Consider the following 19,773-nt stretch of genomic DNA (forward strand, 5'->3'; position numbering starts at 1 on the left):
AGAGAAGGAAAGTAGCAGCTGAATACGGAATGGGTGTAAGGAATGAAAGAGGAAGCCGTCTGATAGAATTATGCACAGAGCATAACTGAATCGTAGCTAACATTTGGTTCGAGAATCATGAAAGGGGGTTGTATATGTGAAGAGGCCTGGAGACACTGGAAGGCTTCAGATAGATCATATAATGGTTCGACAGAGATTCAGGAACCAGGTTTTAAATTGTAAGACATTTCCAGGAGCAGATGTGGATCCTGACCACAATCTGTTGGTTATGAACTGTGGATTAAAAACGAAGAAACTGCAAAAAAGTGGGAATTTAAGGAGATAGGACCTGGATAAACTGAAAGGATCAGAGGCTGTAGAGAGTTTCAGAGAGAGCGTTAGGGAACAATTGACAAGAACAGGGGAAGAAATACAGTAGAAGGAGAATGGGTAGCTTTGAGAGATGAAATAGTGAAGGCAGCAGAAGCTCAAGTAGGTAAAAAGATGAGAACTAGTAGAAATCCTTGGGTAACAGAAGAAATATTGATATTAATTGATGAAGGGAGAAAATATAAAAATGCAGTAAATGAAGCAGGCAAATAGGAATAGGCTACAAACGTCTCAAAAATGAGATCGACAGGAAGTGCAAAATGGTTAAGCAGGGATGGTTAGAGGACAAATGAAAGGATGTGGAGGCATATATCACTAGGGGTAAGATAGATATTGCCTACAGGAAAATTAAAAAGACCTTTGGAGAACCACTTGTATACTTGTATGAATATCAAGAGGTCAGATGGAAAACCACTTCTAGGCAAAGAAGGGAAAACGGAAAGGTGGAAGGAGTATATAGAGGATTTATACAAGGGCGATGTACTTGAGGGCAATTTTATGCAAATGGAAGAGGATGTAGGTGAAGATAAAAGGCAGATATGATACTGCATGAAGAATTTGACAGAGTACTGGAAGACCTAAGTGGAAACAAGGCCATAGGAGTAGACAACATCCCATTAGAACTACTGATAGCCTTGGGAGAGCCAGCCCTGACAGAATTCAACCATCTGGCGAGCAAGATGTATGAGACAGCTGAAATACCCTCAGACTTCAAGAAGAATATAATAATTCCAATCCTAAAGAAAGCAGATGTTGACAGCTGTGAAAATTACCAAAGTATCAGTTTAATAAGTCGCGGCTGCAAAATGCTGACAAAAATTCTTTACAGACGAATGGAAAAACTGGTAGAAGCCGACCTTGGGGAAGATCAGTTTGGATTCCGTAGAAATGTAGGAGCACGTGAGGCAATACTGACCCTATGACTTATCTTAGAAGATAGATTAAGCAAAGGGAAACCTATGTTTCTAGCATTTGTAGACTTAGGAAAAACTCATGACAATGTTGACTGGAATACTCTCTTTCAAATTCTGAAGGTGGCAGGGGTCAAAGACAGGGAGTGAAAGGCTGTTTATAATTTGTACAGAAACCAGATGGCAGTTACAAGAGTCAAGGGGCATGAAAGGGAAGCAGTGGTTGCGAAGGGACTGAGACGGGGTTGTAGCCTATCCCCGATGTTATTTAATCTGTATATTGAGCAAGCAGTAAAGGAAACGAAAGAAAAATTTGGGCTAGGAATTAAAATCCATGGAGAAGAAATTAAAGAACAGAAGAAGAGAGAAAAACTTTAAGCTTTGCTGACTGCATTGTAATTCTGTCAAGAGACAGCAAAGGACCTCGAAGAGCAGTTGAATGGAATGGACAGTGTATTGAAAGGAGGCTATAAGATGAACATCAACAAAAGCAGAACAAAGATAGTGGAATGTAGTCTAATTAAATCAGGTGATGCTGAGGGAATTGGATTAGGAAATGAGACACTTAAAGTAGTAAATGGGTTTTGCTATTTGTGAAGCAAAATAACTGATGATGGTCAAAGTATGGAGGATATAAAATGTAGACTGGCAATGGCTCTATTCACTTCATGAGTTTAGTCTATTGTGAACGTGTGTTCATTTCCCTGTGGTTCGGTGTACACCCCAGCGCACGTGACAATAAACAGTTCCTACCCTCGCCATACATGATAGAAAAGACTGCTTTGTTATTGTTGCCAGGAAACAGGGTTTGATGGCAACAAGGCTACTTTGTGGAACAATTCAACAGCCACTTTGGAGCGGTTACAAAATGGTTCAAACAAATGGAAAACGTCCCTTTTTAATCAGATGACAGAATACTAACGTACACTGCACTCAGAGACAATGAAGGCACTGTCCCGGAAATCAAAATCCTGCACATCATCTCACACGGAACTGGAAGCGGACCCACCAGTAACACTTGACATCTGTTGGTGTGGTCCACGATGGTTTTCAGAAGACAGTTATTCATAGCCACTGGAAGTCACAGCTCCACCTAAATAAATGACAAAAATCGAAAATCCACACAAATCACTCTGATCATTGTCACTGAACCTTCATTCAACAATGCAAAATTTAGTTCGTACTGACAAATATTTCACTTATTTGCCCTTGCATTTTGATTTATTGTGGGCATGAAGAACGAGAGTAGAAGTTTTGGAGTTACACAATGCCTAAACACACTGGAACAGAAGAGTTCAATAGGTGCTATTCACTACCAAACTCGCTGCATTGTGCAAGGGAGAACAGTCACCCAAAGCATCAAAGATAGATCAGTACAATCCTTTCCTGCTGGATGGCGTGGTACAGCTTAGTGGTAGGCTACAATTCACTGCAGCCTGGGTGGTAGGCAACAATGCAGTGCAGCGTCCAATTCGAAGAAGCATCCAATTATACTGGACAAAAATCAACATTTCAATGAACTTCTCATCACACTCTCTCTCTCTCTCTCTCTCTCTCTCTCTCTCTCTCTCTCTCTCTCTCTCACACACACACACACACACACACACACACACACACACACACACACACGTAAGACTGTACCATCTCAGAGTACACATCATTGATCTGAAGAAATGGAGGACCCATTACCACTAGACATAACAAGACCATTTGTAGTAGCAGGAATTGATGTTGCTGGGCCAGTATATGCTACAACTGGCAACCCAATCAAGAAGTGATATATGGTCCAACTGTCAATCACCACAACATGCCCAATTCACACTGAACTTGTCACCATTAGATTTATGATGGCCGTGCACTGCTTTGCAGTATACAGAAGCCTACCACTCACTGTTTACTCAGACAGCTTACAGAGATGCCATGGGCAGCTCTAGCTAGATTCTATTCTGAATTCAATAACAAATTTTAGGCCTTTTATTAAATAACTGAGTTTCACTGAGCAACTTCACTTAAGGTTGAGTTTTATTCGTTTCTGTTAATAGTGTTTTATCTTTTACCTATTGTATTCATATTTTAACTATGGATTTTAAACCTAGATGTTGTATTTCATTGTTGGCCATGCTGTTTGTCTCATAAAATGAGTTTCATTAGTTACCTCACATATTCTATTCTTAACTACTGAATTTATGATACTGATCACTAATATGCTGTAGCACTATTGCCCTCTACTGGGTTAGCTACTTTTGTAGAAGTATAGGATGCCCCCAGAGCATTGCCAACACTTTTTATTTGCCCTTATGTACTGATTATTTGACGATGATATTATATGTGCATACTTTTAATGATACATATGGCTGATATATGTGGTTGTGAACCATTTTTTTCTTTTTATGTAGTCTTAGGTTTTCTGCATGTTTAGTCATAATGTCACATTACTGTTTTTTCTGTTTGCTGTTTGGAATAGATATGAAGATGGCAGAAAGCCAAAATCAGTAATAAGACTTGTTTAGTGTATGTGACTGATATAGACTTTTTTTTAAACCACAGAACGTATCTCCGCCTACGTAGATCAACACCTTCAACCCATTACATGCAGTCTCCCATCCTTCATCAAAGACACCAACCACTTGCTTGAACGCCTGGAATCCTTACCCAATCCGTTACCCCCGGAAACCATCCTTGTAACCATTGATGCCACTTCCTTATACACAAATATCCCGCACGTCCAGGGCCTCGCTGCGATGGAGCACTTCCTTTCACGCCGATCACCTGCCACCCTACCTAAAACCTCTTTCCTCATTACCTTAGCCAGCTTCATCCTGACCCACAACTTCTTCACTTTTGAAGGCCAGACATACCAACAATTAAAGGGAACAGCCATGGGTACCAGGATGGCCACCTCATACGCCAACCTATTCATGGGTCGCTTAGAGGAAGCCTTCTTGGTTACCCAAGCCTGCCAACCCAAAGTTTGGTACAGATTTATTGATGACATCTTCATGACCTGGACTCACAGTGAAGAAGAACTCCAGAATTTCCTCTCCAACCTCAACTCCTTGGGATCCATCAGATTCACCTGGTCCTACTCCAAATCCCATGCCACTTTCCTTGATGTTGACCTCCACCTGTCCAATGGCCAGCTTCACACGTCCGTCCACATCAAACCCACCAACAAGCAACAGTACCTCCATTATGACAGCTGCCACCCATTCCACATCAAACGGTCCCTTCCCTACAGCTTAGGTCTTCGTGGTAAACAAATCTTCTCCAGTCCGGAATCCCTGAACCATTACACCAACAACCTGACAACAGCTTTCGCATCCCGCAACTACCCTCCTGACCTGGTACAGAAGCAAATAACCAGAGCCACTTCCTCATCCTCTCAAACCCAGAACCCCCCACAGAAGAAACACAAAAGTGCCCCACTTGTGACAGGATACTTTCCGGGACTGGATCAGACTCTGAATGTGGCTCTCCAGCAGGGATACGACTTCCTCAAATCCTGCCCTGAAATGAGATCCATCCTTCATGAAGTCCTCCCCACTCCACCAAGAGTGTCTTTCCGCCGTCCACCTAACCTTCGTAACCTCTTAGTTCATCCCTATGAAATTCCCAAACCACCTTCCTTACCCTCTGGCTCCTACCCTTGTAACCGCCCCCGGTGTAAAACCTGTCCCATGCACCCTCCCACCACCACCTACTCCAGTCCTGTAACCCGGAAGGTGCACACGATCAAGGGCAGAGCCACGTGTGAAAGCACCCACGTGATTTACCAACTGACCTGCCTACACTGTGACGCATTCTATGTGGGAATGACCAGCAACAAACTGTCCATTCGCATGAATGGACACAAGCAGACAGTGTTTGTTGGTAATGAGGATCACCCTGTGGCTAAACATGCCTTGGTGCACGGCCAACACATCTTGGCACAGTGTTACACCGTCCGGGTTATCTGGATACTTCCCACTAACACCAACCTATCCGAACTCCGGAGATGGGAACTTGCTCTTCAATATATCCTCTCTTCCCGTTATCCACCAGGCCTCAATCTCCGCTAATTTCAAGTTGCCGCCACTTATACCTCACCTGTCATTTAACAACATCTTTGCCTCTGCACTTCCGCCTCGACTGACATCTCTGCCCAAACTCTTTGTCTTTAAATATGTCTGCTTGTGTCTGTATATGTGTGGATGGATATGTGTGTGTGTGCGAGTGTATACCCGTCCTTTTTTCCCCCTAAGGTAAGTCTTTCCGCTCCCGGGATTGGAATGACTCCTTACCCTCTCCCTTAAAACCCACATCCTTTCGTCTTTCCCTCTCCTTCCCTCTTTCCTGAGGAGGCAACAGTTTGTTGCGAAAGCTTGAATTTTGTGTGTATGTTTGTGTGTCTATCGACGTGCCAGCGCTTTCGTTTGGTAAGTCACATCACTTTGTTTTTAGATATATTTATAAATAGTGATTCAGACATGATCATGGGCATGTTTACAGGCTTCATGCTTAGAATGGGTATTTTTAAGCACTTTGGTTGCTGCACTGAATGATAAATTGTAATGCAGGCAAGAATATGTGAAACTATGAATTGCAAGTTTTGTCTGCTCCTCCACTCCACCTCACTGCAGTTCTTCCCATTCAAACACTTCATAATTTCACAGTAATATGAGGGCAATTAGTTTCAATCCTCTTGAATGTGGCATCTGTGTCAATTTCCTATAAAATAAGAGGCACAAGAATCTCACACAGTCTTCAAAATGTAACACAGTATCCCTCGTCCTTTGCTCTGGTGAATTAAAACGACAATGATAATGATTAAAATTAATATACATTTATTTCTGGGGAGAAATTAAAACCACTTATAGCAGACCATTCTTCCCATCTCTTAAGGGTAAACTGCAGTTGTCACAAGGACATTGTGCAACTAGAAATGGAGCAGAAAATGGAGAAGTCATCGATAAATAAGCAGCAATTCACAGCCTCCTCACTGCATACAATATGAAAAAAAGGTTCTAAGATGAACATCAGAACTATTCAAACAACTGTGATTGGCAGTATTCAAATTAAATTAAGCAGTGATACAGGAATTAGATCAGGAAATGAGAAAGTAAAAGTAGTATCAAGTTTGGCTATTTAGGCAGCAAAATGGTAGGTGTAAAGAGGATATAAAATGCAGAATGACAAGACAAAGAGAAGATTTTATGAAAAATAGATTAATATTATACAACCCAATACAATTTCTGAATACCTTTGTCTGGAGTGTAGATTTATTTGGAAATGAAACATGGACATTCAGCAATGCTGAATAGAGAGTGGAAGCGTCTGAAACGTGGTGCTGTAGAATACTCGAGATTAGACTAATAGATCAAATAACTAATGAAGAAGCAGTGAATAAAATTGGGATGAAAAGAGATTTACGGCACAATGTAACTGAAGGAAGATATCAATTTATAAGACGTGTCCTGAGGCATCTAGGAATAGTCAAACAGTCCATTTGTTTATGGAGGGAAGTTTGTGTGTGAATGGGATAATTGTAGAGGCAGCCTAAGGCTTGACTACAGTATGCAGGTTCAAATGGATTAATAGTCAACTGAAGCTTTCTGTACATTTGAACCATTGCATACTGGTCTTGTGAGAGATGTCCCAATTGCATGCTGTATTTGAAAGTTTTTCTTGCATGGGGGCACTGGCAGCTTTAAGTTTAAGCCGTTTTAAAAGAAGGTGCTTCCAGTTGTATTGTGGTCATGCCCATGTTGTGTGGGGTAGGTATATACTCTGAGACTGGTTTGGTTGGTTGGTTGACTGATTTTGGGAGAGGGGACCAAACAGCGGCGTCATTGGTCCCATCGGATTAGGAAAGGATGCGGAAGGAAGTCGGCCATGCCCTTTCAAAGGAATCATTCCAATATTTGCCTGAAGCGATTTAGGAAAATCACGGAAATCCTAAATCAGGATGGCCGGAAGCGGGTTTGAACTGTCATTCTCCCGAATATGAGTCCAGTGTGCTAACAATGCGCCACAGTGCTTGGTGATTAGTTTGGTCTGTGCCTTTCTAGAGAACTGATAGTTGCTCAGATGTCGCATTTGTCTTTTTCCGGAATGTATTCTTTAGTGAAGTATACCAGTCATATGCTGTGGAATATTTCCAATGTGGAGTCTACAGTCTCCTTTTTGCATAAATTTGCTGTTCTTGGAGAGAGTTATCACTGTAGTCAAAGTATGTGGCTTGTGAAAGTTGTAGTTTCAATGTCATCAGGGGATGTGAGGTTGGTTTTTTAAGTTGTAGCTTTTTATGTTTCATTTCCCTGTTTTTGGTAATTTTTTTTTTCTTGGTTTCTTCAGAGTCTCAACTTCCCTCATTGAAGCTGCATGATTTCTGCGATAAGTTTCTTTTTTTTCCTTTTTTTTTAATACTTACTTTTCGGAATATCTGCTTTAAAAATTGTTCAGTAAATTATTTGGTGGCAAAGTAGTAGGTGTGGGTTGGTTAATTAATTTTTCCAAAAAGTTTTTGTGTTTTGGGCAGTCCAATTGACCTAAATAGAGCCTGATTTAAACATTTTATACCATTTTTTGTGGATTATAGAGAATTTTGGGATTGTGGTGGTATCAGGCAATACATCTGAGCTACACAGATTAAGTACAACAACTATGCAAAGATGGAAGTCTTGCACAGGATAGACTAGGATGGAGAGCTGCGTCAAAACAGTCTTCTGATTGCAAACTACAACAACAACAAAAATAGAAAATTATAAAGATGTGTCCATCTGTAATATGGACGAATACACAAGGATCTTCAGAACTAGTCGACAGATTGAAGCTACAACACTCCTTTAATAGGACAGAGTGAGTGGTGTAGCTTCAGTCTGCTGGCTTACCCTCAAGATGTCTGAAAGGTATACGGCTGAAATATTAGAAGAAATAGAGCTTGTATGGATGCATTCCTGAAAATTAATAGATCAGTTATTGTGCCACAAACCATGAAGACAAACATCAAATACACAATGCTCTGATCCTCTTGTAGTAACACTTCATTTGAAGGAAAAAAACAACAGACACAAAATTTTGCAGATACTTGTGGTCAAATTACAAAATACACAATTAAAAACCCATCAGAATTATTTTTTAAATGCTAAACGTTTCACAGAAAAATTATTACTATATAAAATGGGCTGCGCTACAATGGCTGCATTGCCTTCACAGTAATCTATGCTGGCACAATAAAAAACATAACTGTTTCATTATATTGATAAAAGTAATTTTTCAAGTATAAACACAGCTATGTTGTCATAGTACAACCTGTCAGATAAGACTATGGCCAACATGTAGAAAAATATTAATACCGATATGTAACAAAAAGCAGCCAGTATTCTAAGCAAGTAACACATTTATAGTGGGCTTCCATGCATTAAATTATATACAAAACACAGAAACAGAACAATATCAATTCAGTGATTCAAATAAAAGGGCTAATACACAAAAGTGGCACCCCGACCCCCTCTCACTGAAATTTAGGCCGCAGTGATAGACTGGTCTGTACTGTAGCCCAAGATCTAGATTAGACTGGAAGGTGACAATCTGGTCACGAGTTGGTGTAGCCAACACATGTGAATGAGAAATAAGGGCTGTGGAAAAACACTGGTCTGCAGCATTGAGTGATGTCTAGGTTAGAAGCATATTTAATGCATTTTTTCCATGTTTTCTCATTTGTTGTTGTTGTTGTTGTTGTCATCGTCTTCAGTCCAGAGACTGGTTTGATGCAGCTCTCCATGATACTCTATCCTGTGCAAGCTTCTTCATTTCCAAGTAACCACTGCAACTACATCTTTCTGAATCTGCTTAGTGTATTCATCTCTTGGTCTCTCTACAACTTTTACCCCCCACACTGCTCTCCAATACTAAATTGGTAATCCCTTGTTGCCTCAGAACATGTCCTATCAACTGATCCCTTCTTCTAGACAAGTTGTGCCACGAGTTATTCTTTTCCCCAATACTATTCAGTGCCTCCTCATTAGTTACATGCTCTTGTTTAAACTATTTATTGTCCGTGTTTCACTTCCATACATAGCTACACTCCATACAAATACTTTCAGAAAAGACTTCCTGACACTTAAATCTATGCTCAATGTTAACAAATTTCTTCTCTTCAGAACTCATGAAGTGAATAGAGCACTTAACAAGTCTGAGTCATAGCCAAGTCGGCGCAGCAATACAGTGGCTCAAAATCGGTAACCATTCGAGACTGGCCATGACTAAGCTTGGCCATGACTAAGCTTGGCTGTACAGTGGCACAATATGAACAAGTACAGCAAGGAAAGATCTGCACCATGAGCTGGGGATGGCGGTTATCGCTGATACAACTGGTTTTCGGTTATATTGGCTTTTTACAATGCCGCTATTAAAAATGCTCAAAATAACCAGTTTCTGGAATAACCGATTTTCGGTTGTTCAGTCATATTATTTCCTATAATAAAGGTAGAAATCAAACAAAGGTTGAAAAATTTAAACTCCCTTAGTTCCAAGATACATAGAATCAAAATATTATAGGCAAACAAAAGAAAACTTCGTCTGTCCACCATTTGCTGCTTTTCTCGACAAGTGATAAGTGGTTGAATACTACAAAAAATTACCAGTATTCTCCTATTGTGTCTAATTTTTTTGAAACTCTGCTCAAAAATCATATTATAATCGAGGATCAAAGCGCTATTTTGGCATTACGAATAGCCAGTGGTAAAGGGTGACAACAGGTTGAAGAACTCTGTTTTTCGTGTTAATTTGTCCGTTTTCAAGGGCCACAAGCAGATAAAGACATGTTATGTAGACACAGGCAGCAGATCAGCTATTAATTTTTATAGTAAATTGGAATGAATTGTTAAGTTTTATAAATTTTCTCCTCATATGATGTTGCAGCTTTGTTGTGGTTCTTCCCGTTTTTAATCTTTTAAAACAAATGGAGCATTGTGCTTCATTGTTACCGCAATTCGTAAAATACTTCTGGACAAGGGATGGTCCATTCTGTAGTACAACTGGTGTCTGACGAAGACAGTGAGAAACTACCATAAAGAACAGATGGTGGCAAGTCTTTAACACAGCATGTACACACGTAACGTCCAATATGGCATGCCACATTGTAACACTACGTTATTGTCTAAGCAACATTGTAAGAATTCTTATGTATTCTTGTGTGTTATACATGTTTGTTGCTCGTTTCTGTCGACATTGTTATTAATGCTTTAATGTCTCAGGTGCGATCTCTGAGACTGCACCTGGGACTCTGCTTTATACATTCAGTAGCCAAAGTCTTCATCTGCTGTTCATGTTACAGACCCTGAGTTTGAGGGTACTGTTTTGAAATGGTTTGAGGGCAGTTTAGGAAGTGATGTTGGATTACATAATGACAACGAAATCATAAGTGAACGTAATTCAGAATAGAAACAGTGCAAAAGTGTAGATGAATTTGTTTTTCTGTCTGTGAAATCCTTGAGTGAAACAAGTGACGAAGACAGAACTGTAGAGACTGAATTTCTAGCTAAAGGTTCTGCTAGGAATATGCTTAGTTGAAGCAAATGTGGCTGGTCGTCGAAGCCTCCTCCAACGATGGTCAGTGGCATTATTTTTTCGCATGTTAGGCATAAGTTGGGTGAATGCATTTTTCATATAGAATTTCTACAAAAACGATACTCAGGCGAGCGACTTTAATTTTATGAAGAAGATTGCAACTCGTTGGTGATACCACAGATAAAAAGCAAGTCAAGGACTGTCGTATAGCCCGTGAACTTTGTGTACCCATTCACCGTGTTTTGAGTGTAGCGGAACAAGAGTAGAAGTTGTTGTAGAACGATTGGAAAATGCAGAACATGTTCTACCTGTGACTCAAAACAGAAGAGGAAGACGTCTTATATTTGTCATTGTTGCAAGAAGCCAGTCTAGTTTGATTCCTCTACATAAGTTCCCAGAGAGTGCAAAGAAAACCTCTGAGAAGTAAACTAAAAGCCTGAAAAATTACATTTTTGAATGTTTTATGGTAGTTTTTGTTTTTATTATTACATGTAAAATAAACATTAAAATATAGCAAAAAATTCAATTTAGAGTGCAGGGTACTTGAGTGTTTGTAGCAACATGTGATATTATGTTTATTTTGTGCAACTTTTTGTTTAAATGCCTTTTTTTGTTTAAATGCCTTTTTTTGTAAAAGTAAACTTTAAAATTTATTGGAATATGTAATTAATGTAACCTTTTACATAAGAAACTGAACTGTTTCAGTGAAACAGCTGAATGCAGTTTTTATGGCTATTTAAACATAGCGGTCTGTCAGACTGCGTTTGGGACAGTGTGTGACAAAAAAATAACCTGAGAAGCTAGGGGTTAAAATAGCAGCAATACAACAGTTCCAAACCGGTAACCACTTGAGACCGGAAACAAACCAAGCTGACTATTATAACGCAATGTTTTGAAGCAGTGGGAATTTTATGAATAAAAATTACTCGTTTTTAAAAAAATATTTATTTAAAAACCAAATTTTATCAATGCTGCTATGGCTAATTCAGATATCAGTTTTTGTCCCCAGTTATTACTGAGGCCAAATAAATACTAAAAATACCAGTTATTCAGAATTAAAATACCAGTATAGGTTTTAAGCGGTCAGTTTTTCCCATCTCTACGCCACAGGCTCAGCAGCAAACAGGTGACGCCACATGACAGACATACACTATGTGATCAAAAGTATCCGGACATGGCTAAAAATGACTTACAAGTTTGTGGTGCACTCCATCGGTAATACTCGAATTCAATATCGTGTTGGCCTACCCTTAGCCTTGATGACAGCTTCCACTCTTGCAAGCATACATTCAATCAGGTGCTGGAAGGTTTCTTGGGGAATGGTAGCCCATTCTTCATGGAGTGCTGCACTGAGGAGAAGTATCGATGTCAGTCGATGAGGCCTGGCACAAAGTTGGCATTCCAAAACATCCCAAAGGTGTTCTATAGGATTCAGGTCAGGACTCAGTGCAGGCCAGTCCATTACAGGGATATTATTGTCATGTAACCACTCCACTACAGGCCGTGCATTATGAACAGGTGCCCGATCGTGTTGAAAGATGCAATCGCCATCCCTGAATTGCTCTTCAACAGTGGGAAGCAAGAAGGTGCTTGAAACATCAGTGTAGGCCTGTGCTGTGCTAGTGCCATGCAAAACAACAAGGGCTGCAAGCCCTCTCCATGAAAAACATGACCACACCATAACACCACCGCCTCCGAATTTTACTGTTGGCACTACACACGCTGGTAGATGGACATTCACCGGGCATTTGCCATACCCACACCCTGCTATTGGATCGCCACATTGTGTTCCGTGATTTATAACTCCGCACAACATTTTTTCAGTGTTCAGTCATTCAGTGTTAATGTCCCTTATACCAAGCGAGACGTCGTTCGGCATTTACCGACGCTGTTTGTGGCTTGTGAGCAGCTGTTCGACCACGAAATCCATTTTCTCACCTCCCGCCTAACTCTCATAGTACTTGCAGTGGATCTTGATGCAGTTTGGAATTCCTCTGTGATGGTCTGGATAGATGTCTGCCTATTGTACATTACGAGCCTCTTCAACTGACGGCGGTCTCTGTCGGTCAATATATGAGGTCGGCCTGTACACTTTTGTACTGCACACGTCCTTTCATGTTTCCACTTCACTATCACATTGGAAACAGTGGACATAGGGATGTTTAGGAGTGTGGAAATCTCGCGTACAGACTTATGACACAAGAGGCACCCAGTCACCTGACTCACATTCGAAGTCCATGTCTAATGACTGCTGAGGTCGCTGATATAAAGTACCTGGCAGTAGGTGGCAGCAAAATGCACCTAATATGAAAAACATTTGTTTTGTGGGTGTCCGGATACTTTTGATCACATAGTGTATCTTACAAGAGGAACCCCTCTCTCAGATTAAGTCTTAAGAGGACCCAGTGGACAGCCCGTCAAAAATTAAACACAGATCAGACACCGAAACAGGAGGAGGCGCTGAACTGTGAAAAAAAGGGCAAAATAGATACAATGAAACATCCCAGGACAAGAAGTGCAATATACAGTAAGCTCACAGATCAGCAGCGTAGTGGTTAATGTGCACCTTTTTTTTTTTCTCCCCAACGATGTTCGCTGTATTCAAAATAATGTTGTGGTGTAATGTTCCTTTGCAACAGCTAAGTGTAAGGAAAGGATCTATAATGACATTTGATTTTGCACAACTACTCTGTTATCAGCCAAACGGAAGTGGCTTTCGAATGGGAACCACAAATGTTTGATGACAAGGCGACAAGTTAGCCAAATCCTCCACAGGAAAACACGTCTGGTGTGTCATACATGGCATTAGTGACAGTACATGTGTCATATGATAGGAGTCTCTTACCGATGCACCTAATTTGTACATGTGGTAAGTGAGTGAGATATGCCACTTTGCCAGATTTAGGTATTCGTATGAATGTGAATGCGATCACTCCCAAGGAAATGATGAAATCATAATACTTTGTGACATAAAGTAATAATAAATGCAGCAGTTTCACAATCACACAGTTTCTCTGTTCTATGTCAAAACATATGTTTTTAACATTTTTAAAGTTGTGTTCCATTTGGGACTTTTTGACTTTTGAATTCCTTTGTTGTAACCTAGTTCACCCTCGTGTGTTTGTTGTTTTCATTTCTCTGAGACGTCTTTGTGGTAACTCGCCTGCTCTCACTATTCACGACATGTACTTGCGATGGTAACGTATACTTACCACACTATTCATATTCTGTAACCTGTGTATAGTGCGATAGCTGCCAAGACAACAGAAAGACAACAAACATGTCAATGACCCAACGGACAGTTCATAATGTTGTGAAGAAAAAAAGTAGCACGAGCGAGTTTTGAACACGGCTCGTCCACTTTTCAGTCCAACACCGTGACCACTTAACCACGACGCCGTGCATCCGGGCAACTTTGCTCGATATTGCACTTGGGTCATTCCACATCAAGGGGACCGGGAGCCCCCCTTTGACCATATCCAAATCTAATGAAATTTGGTGTAAAGGTTCCGTGTGGTCTTGGATGGTTGTGTACCAAATTTCATTCCAGTTTCTTCAGAGGTTACATTTTTAGGGGCTTTTAAAGAGAGACTACTTATCTCCACATCACATACGAAGGTGCAAATGTGCCAAGTTTGCTCGGCTTTCTTAGAAGTTCTAGAAAACTTTTGGTCATTTGTTTTAATATACATAGACAATTTTTTATGCTGAATCACACCGTGGCAAAAATTAGGGATTTATCCACACCTAAATATAGATAAAAGCCTCTAAAGTGGCTGAAAAATTGCTCACACTATCTGAGAGCCAAGGTTTGACCGGCCACGGCTACTTTTTATATGAACCAATCACACCAAAACTTCAGAGAGTTATTCTTACTTGTGATTTCTATATGTAGATCAAATTTAATTAACATTGGATGCCTAAATGAAAAGATATGCATGTACAAAGTTAGCCAAAATTTTCTGTGTGCGAATTTTTTGGTGTTTTGGGGGGCAATATCTCAACTGTGTCTTGTTCAATCCATTTTTTCTTGCCACAGCTGGAAAGAGCATGCTTTAAGCTTTCAAGGCTATATTGTTTAACTTCTGAACCTTGCATATTGATGAGTAAGAATACGTTTCAAAAATTATTTTAGCTCTTTGAGAAGATAGAAAGGTGAAATATTTTGCTTATGAAATCCCAGACTTAATTGTTTGTATTCCAGTATATAAATCAGTTCCAAACATTAATTTAACACATACCATAGAAACAAATATAATACACAAAACAACAAATTTGCAAAACAAAAATACTAAAGAGTCAGTTCCATTTTTGGTTAAACAGTTCTATAATTTTGTTAGGGACATATTGTGGGTAACTATACTATTTTCCTGATAATAATGTTGGTGGTGCTTCTAAAATCACGAAAATATGTTGTTCAGGAATCCAGCAGGTGTCTTTAGCAGTTGGCCAGTGAAGGAAATGAGCAGAACTGTGTAGGTGCATGAACTTGATGAGAACATCTTGTTGTTCATGTGAAACTTCACACACGTTTCCAACCCACCAGAAATTGTTGTACATACTTACATGCAACGTATTGTCCTGGTTGTAAACTTGCAATTGAAATTGCTGGAATTTCTTCATCTGCTTTGAAGGCATGAATTGTGAATGCTGTAGCATATCAGGAAACTCTGCTTACTCTGAGCTGATTACAATTAATTTGCTTAAATTGATGATACTTTCTTGTTCCAGATATTGTATGTCCCATGGCAACCTTGTTTCTTGATCAGGCTGATTTTTTCAACCTCTTCTTTTGGTACGTAAAAAAACTTCTTGCTTGGAATACTATCATCTCAGAATTTGAACAACTCATATGGAATCAATATTTGGTTACCTAAGGGACTCTGCAGACTAGCATGGGCTTCTAGTCTTTTTACTGTTCCTCCAGTGCCATCACAAGGCGATTTACCATGCCTTGTTCCAAAAAAATTCCATTCAGCTGAGATGCCAAAATCCTTTTTGTGCAGACATAAATCGATGAAATTTTTGAAATTCTTGTACTGAGCAGCTGAACCATCACTAAAGTAATAAATGTTCTTAATGTTTTCAATCTTTGTCTTTAAATACGTATTAACTTTATTTGAAAGGCATCAACAGCGATGGCATCATGATGGAGACAGTTGCTGATCGTACAAATGCTGATGCTGTGACATTTCTTTGCCACCAAAATAGACAACAAATGGATGTAATGTGGCCTGACTATTCTCCCAATGAAATTCTCGCACAGCATCTTGAACAACAAATAAATAAATCTCAGCAAACTCCATCAATACAATTATATTATAAAAACTGGCAATATTGAAAGTGGTGATTCAGCTCTGCACCACTGATGTGAGGACAGAGGTTTAAAAAACTATTGCTGCTTTATAATGCCAATGGAAACTGTGTGACAATGCATATATGCAACACTGTGCATTGTAAGGTTAAAACATTCTAAAACAACAGTGTTCCATTATGATCTTCTAGATTTTATAGTCTTAAGAGCATTTTCTGAAGTTTTATTATATTCATATTCTGTACTGTGAAATTATGTAAAAACACTTTTTATTAGCATAGTTAAATTCCCTAAACCACAGGCAAATCTTGTCCTATTAAAAGACACTACAATTATACATTTTTGACGTACAGCATCAAATTTTATTAATTTTTTGTATTTATCGATAATCATTTTTCCCTACATTTGACAGTATTCTTACTCATCAATATGAAAGATCCAGAAATTAAATAATATAGATTTGAAAGCTTAAAGCATGTTCTTTCCAGCTGAGGCAAGAAAAAAAGGATTGAACAAGACACAGTTGAAATATTGCCCCCCAAGAATATCTTAAATTTGAGCGTACAAAATTTTGGCTACTTTGCAGATGCATATCTTCTCATCTAGGCATCCAATGTTAATTAAATTTGATCCACATATAGAAATCATAGGTAGAAATAACTCTCTGGAGTTTTGGTGAGATTGGTTCATATGAAAAGTAGCAGTTGTCAGTCGAACCTTGGCTCTCAGAATAATGCGATGAATTTTTTAGCCACTTTAGAGGCTTCTATCTACATTTAGGTGTGACTAAATTCCTAATTTTTGCCATGGTGTGATTCAGCATAAAAGTTGTTTATGTATGTTAAAGCAAATGTCCAAATGTGTTGTAGAACTTTAGAAAAAGCCTAGCAAACTTGCCACATTTGCACCTTCGTACGTGATGCGAAGATGAGTAGCCTCTCTTTAAAAGACCCTAAAAATTCAACCACTGAAGATATTGGACTGAAATTTGGTATATATCCATCAAAGACCATATAGAACCTTCACATCAAATTTCATGTTTCATTAGATTTGGAGAGGGTGGAGTGGGGACACGTTTTGATATTTGGTCCGTTTGACATGGAATGACCCACTTGCTAAGCTCGGACCATTCAATGGTTCCTAATTTTTCCAGGCTTTTCACTGTGCCATTTTACCACTAAATCTGAGGGGGTGCGATGGGGAGTTTCCTTTGTTATTGGTGGCCCCTCATACAATGTCGGTCTGCAGCCACCGCTTGCAACCTTAATACCGTATTTTACAGACTGTTAAGATGCACATTTATCTTCAAAAAATTGCCTTCAAAATTCAGGTGTGTCTTCTGCTTGAAATTAATTTAAAAGTTTCCAGTATTTGATTTAAAATTACAGCCAGTTTTAAAAATGGCCATATGTTTGATGCTGCGGAAAACCTATCTCTGTCTGGCAACACAGGATTCAACTGACAGTAACAGATGCAACAAACATGAGTTGCAGGGATTCACAGGCTTGCAAACACTTCCTTCTTCCCACCCTGCCGTCGCAAACCCGGAACAGTCCAGCCCAAGATGTGTCATTGCAATCTATGATGCCAGTGAACTTGAAATGGAGGTGATTTGTGCTATCAGTAACAGTACAATATTTTTGTTAATAGCTAGTTTCGTAATGGAAAAAAAAGGGTATTCTTATGGTGTGGGTAATAAGTTGAAAGTGGTAGCATATGCAGATTAACCTGGAAATAGAGCAGCTGAGTGTCATTTTGGCCCTCCATTAACAGAAAAAAAACTTTCATGATTGGCAGGCTAGTAAAGAACTGGAAAAAATGGGAAAGAGTAAATGTGTAAATAGATGAGAGAGTGCAAAATGGCCAAAACTAGAAGATGACATATTAAAGTAGATTCAAGGACACCATCAAAATGGCATTGGAATTAACAATAAAATCATTCAAATACACTTTCGTAAGCTAGCGCTACGGTGGAGCTTACCAGACTTTAAGGGTGGAGTTGGTTGGTGTTACAGGTTTAAGAAGCGTAATGGACTTAAGCGTGCGAGCCAAAACCAAAATATTACAGAAAATACCTCAAGAATATGAAGAAAAAATGTTTCTTTCCATCACCTTATTATTCAACAATGGAAAAAAAAGTGTGGGACTAAGCCAAATACTGAATATGGACGAAACTCCTCTGGTATTTTATGTGCCAAGTAACAGAAATGCTGCCACGAAAAGTGCTAAACTGCAACCATAAAGACAAGTGGACATGAAGAAATCGACAAAACTATTGTCATTTCATGTTGTGCTGACAGTACTAAACTTAATCCAATGATCGTTTTCAAGCGCAAAGCAATGCCAAAACCTGAAATACTGCCAGGTGGTGGTGTTCATGTACATGACAAGGATTGGGTGGATGAGGCTGGTATGAAATTATGGATTAGCATAGTGTGGGAGAGAAGGAACGGTGTTTTATTGAAGAAGAGTTGTCTTCTTGTGCTAGATCAGTTTAGTAGGAATTTGAAGAAGTTTGTGAAAGAGAAATTGGGACAGGGAAATACAGAGCTTGTTTTTATTGTGGGAGGACTTAACTTCACTGTCGCAGCCTCTTGATATCTCGATAAATGAACCATTTAAAGTGTATTGTGAGAGAGGAATGGAACAAATGAATGATTGATGAAACCTAACATAAATTCATGCCGAAGGGAGCTTTAAACTTTAACTCGTGAGGTGACTTTTCTGTAACATATACCACGAGGTGGGGTCTCTGGGACCCCTATGTTTAAACCGAGATTTAAGGCAAAAATCATATGAAATTGTTAATTTATGCTATGTAACATTTATTTTCACAATTAAGTGTTGTTTAAATGCTTCTAGTTTATTTTATTGCACTTAACAAAGCCTGCAGCGTTTTACTATTTATCACATAAAAGCACATAATTTTGTGTGGTTATTTGAAATAGTATACATAAATGGGCTGTTAGAGTACTGAATTTTACATTAAGAAAAATTATACAATCTCTGTAGCAAATAAATTTCCATATAGAACTAAATTCCAGGGTTTAAATTTGCGCATAAAGATTCCACCCGATAGCTACAAAAAGAAACTCTTGTCACATTCACATGGATTTCTGGAAACTTGTTATCACCATTCAGAACATATTCAATTTTAACAGACACTTTAGGTATTTCATTGAAGAAACAGATAAATCCCCATGACAACTTTCCTGAAGTTCTACATCTGAATGATACTCTTGTTCACTATCAGAACTGTGATCACTGGCTAATGTAAAATATTAGTCTTTTTCGTTTATTTCTTGATCTATATCACTGACACCTTCTTCCATACACCGACTAACAATTTCATCAAACTCGGGAAAGTTAAAACTGACAAATTCGTGTGGACACATTTTGAGCTATAGGGTACTGTACTAAGGAAAACAGGTACACAGTTCATGAGGTGTGGTCTAGGAGACTCCAACACGTATCAGTAACATGTGTCAGCAATTAACACAGAAGGCATAATGCAACTGACAGCAAAACATCGTAGGCTTGGCAATTTAAGGAGGGTAGGGGGAGTATAAAAGTATTCCACAACAATTGGCCTTGGAGAGCGAGTTCAAAAATTTTCACGCAGCCTGAGAG

General features: G+C 39.2%; 1 protein-coding gene across 4 annotated transcripts in view; it reads left to right on the forward strand.

Annotated features, from left to right (window-relative positions):
• LOC124797977 (speckle targeted PIP5K1A-regulated poly(A) polymerase-like) overlaps window positions 1–19,773 on the forward strand; it is a 254,563-nt gene that overhangs the window by 10,441 nt on the left and 224,349 nt on the right. The window lies entirely within an intron of this gene.

The sequence above is a fragment of the Schistocerca piceifrons genome, chromosome 5 (genome assembly GCF_021461385.2).
Source record: "Schistocerca piceifrons isolate TAMUIC-IGC-003096 chromosome 5, iqSchPice1.1, whole genome shotgun sequence".
Lineage (NCBI taxonomy): Eukaryota > Metazoa > Arthropoda > Insecta > Orthoptera > Acrididae > Schistocerca > Schistocerca piceifrons.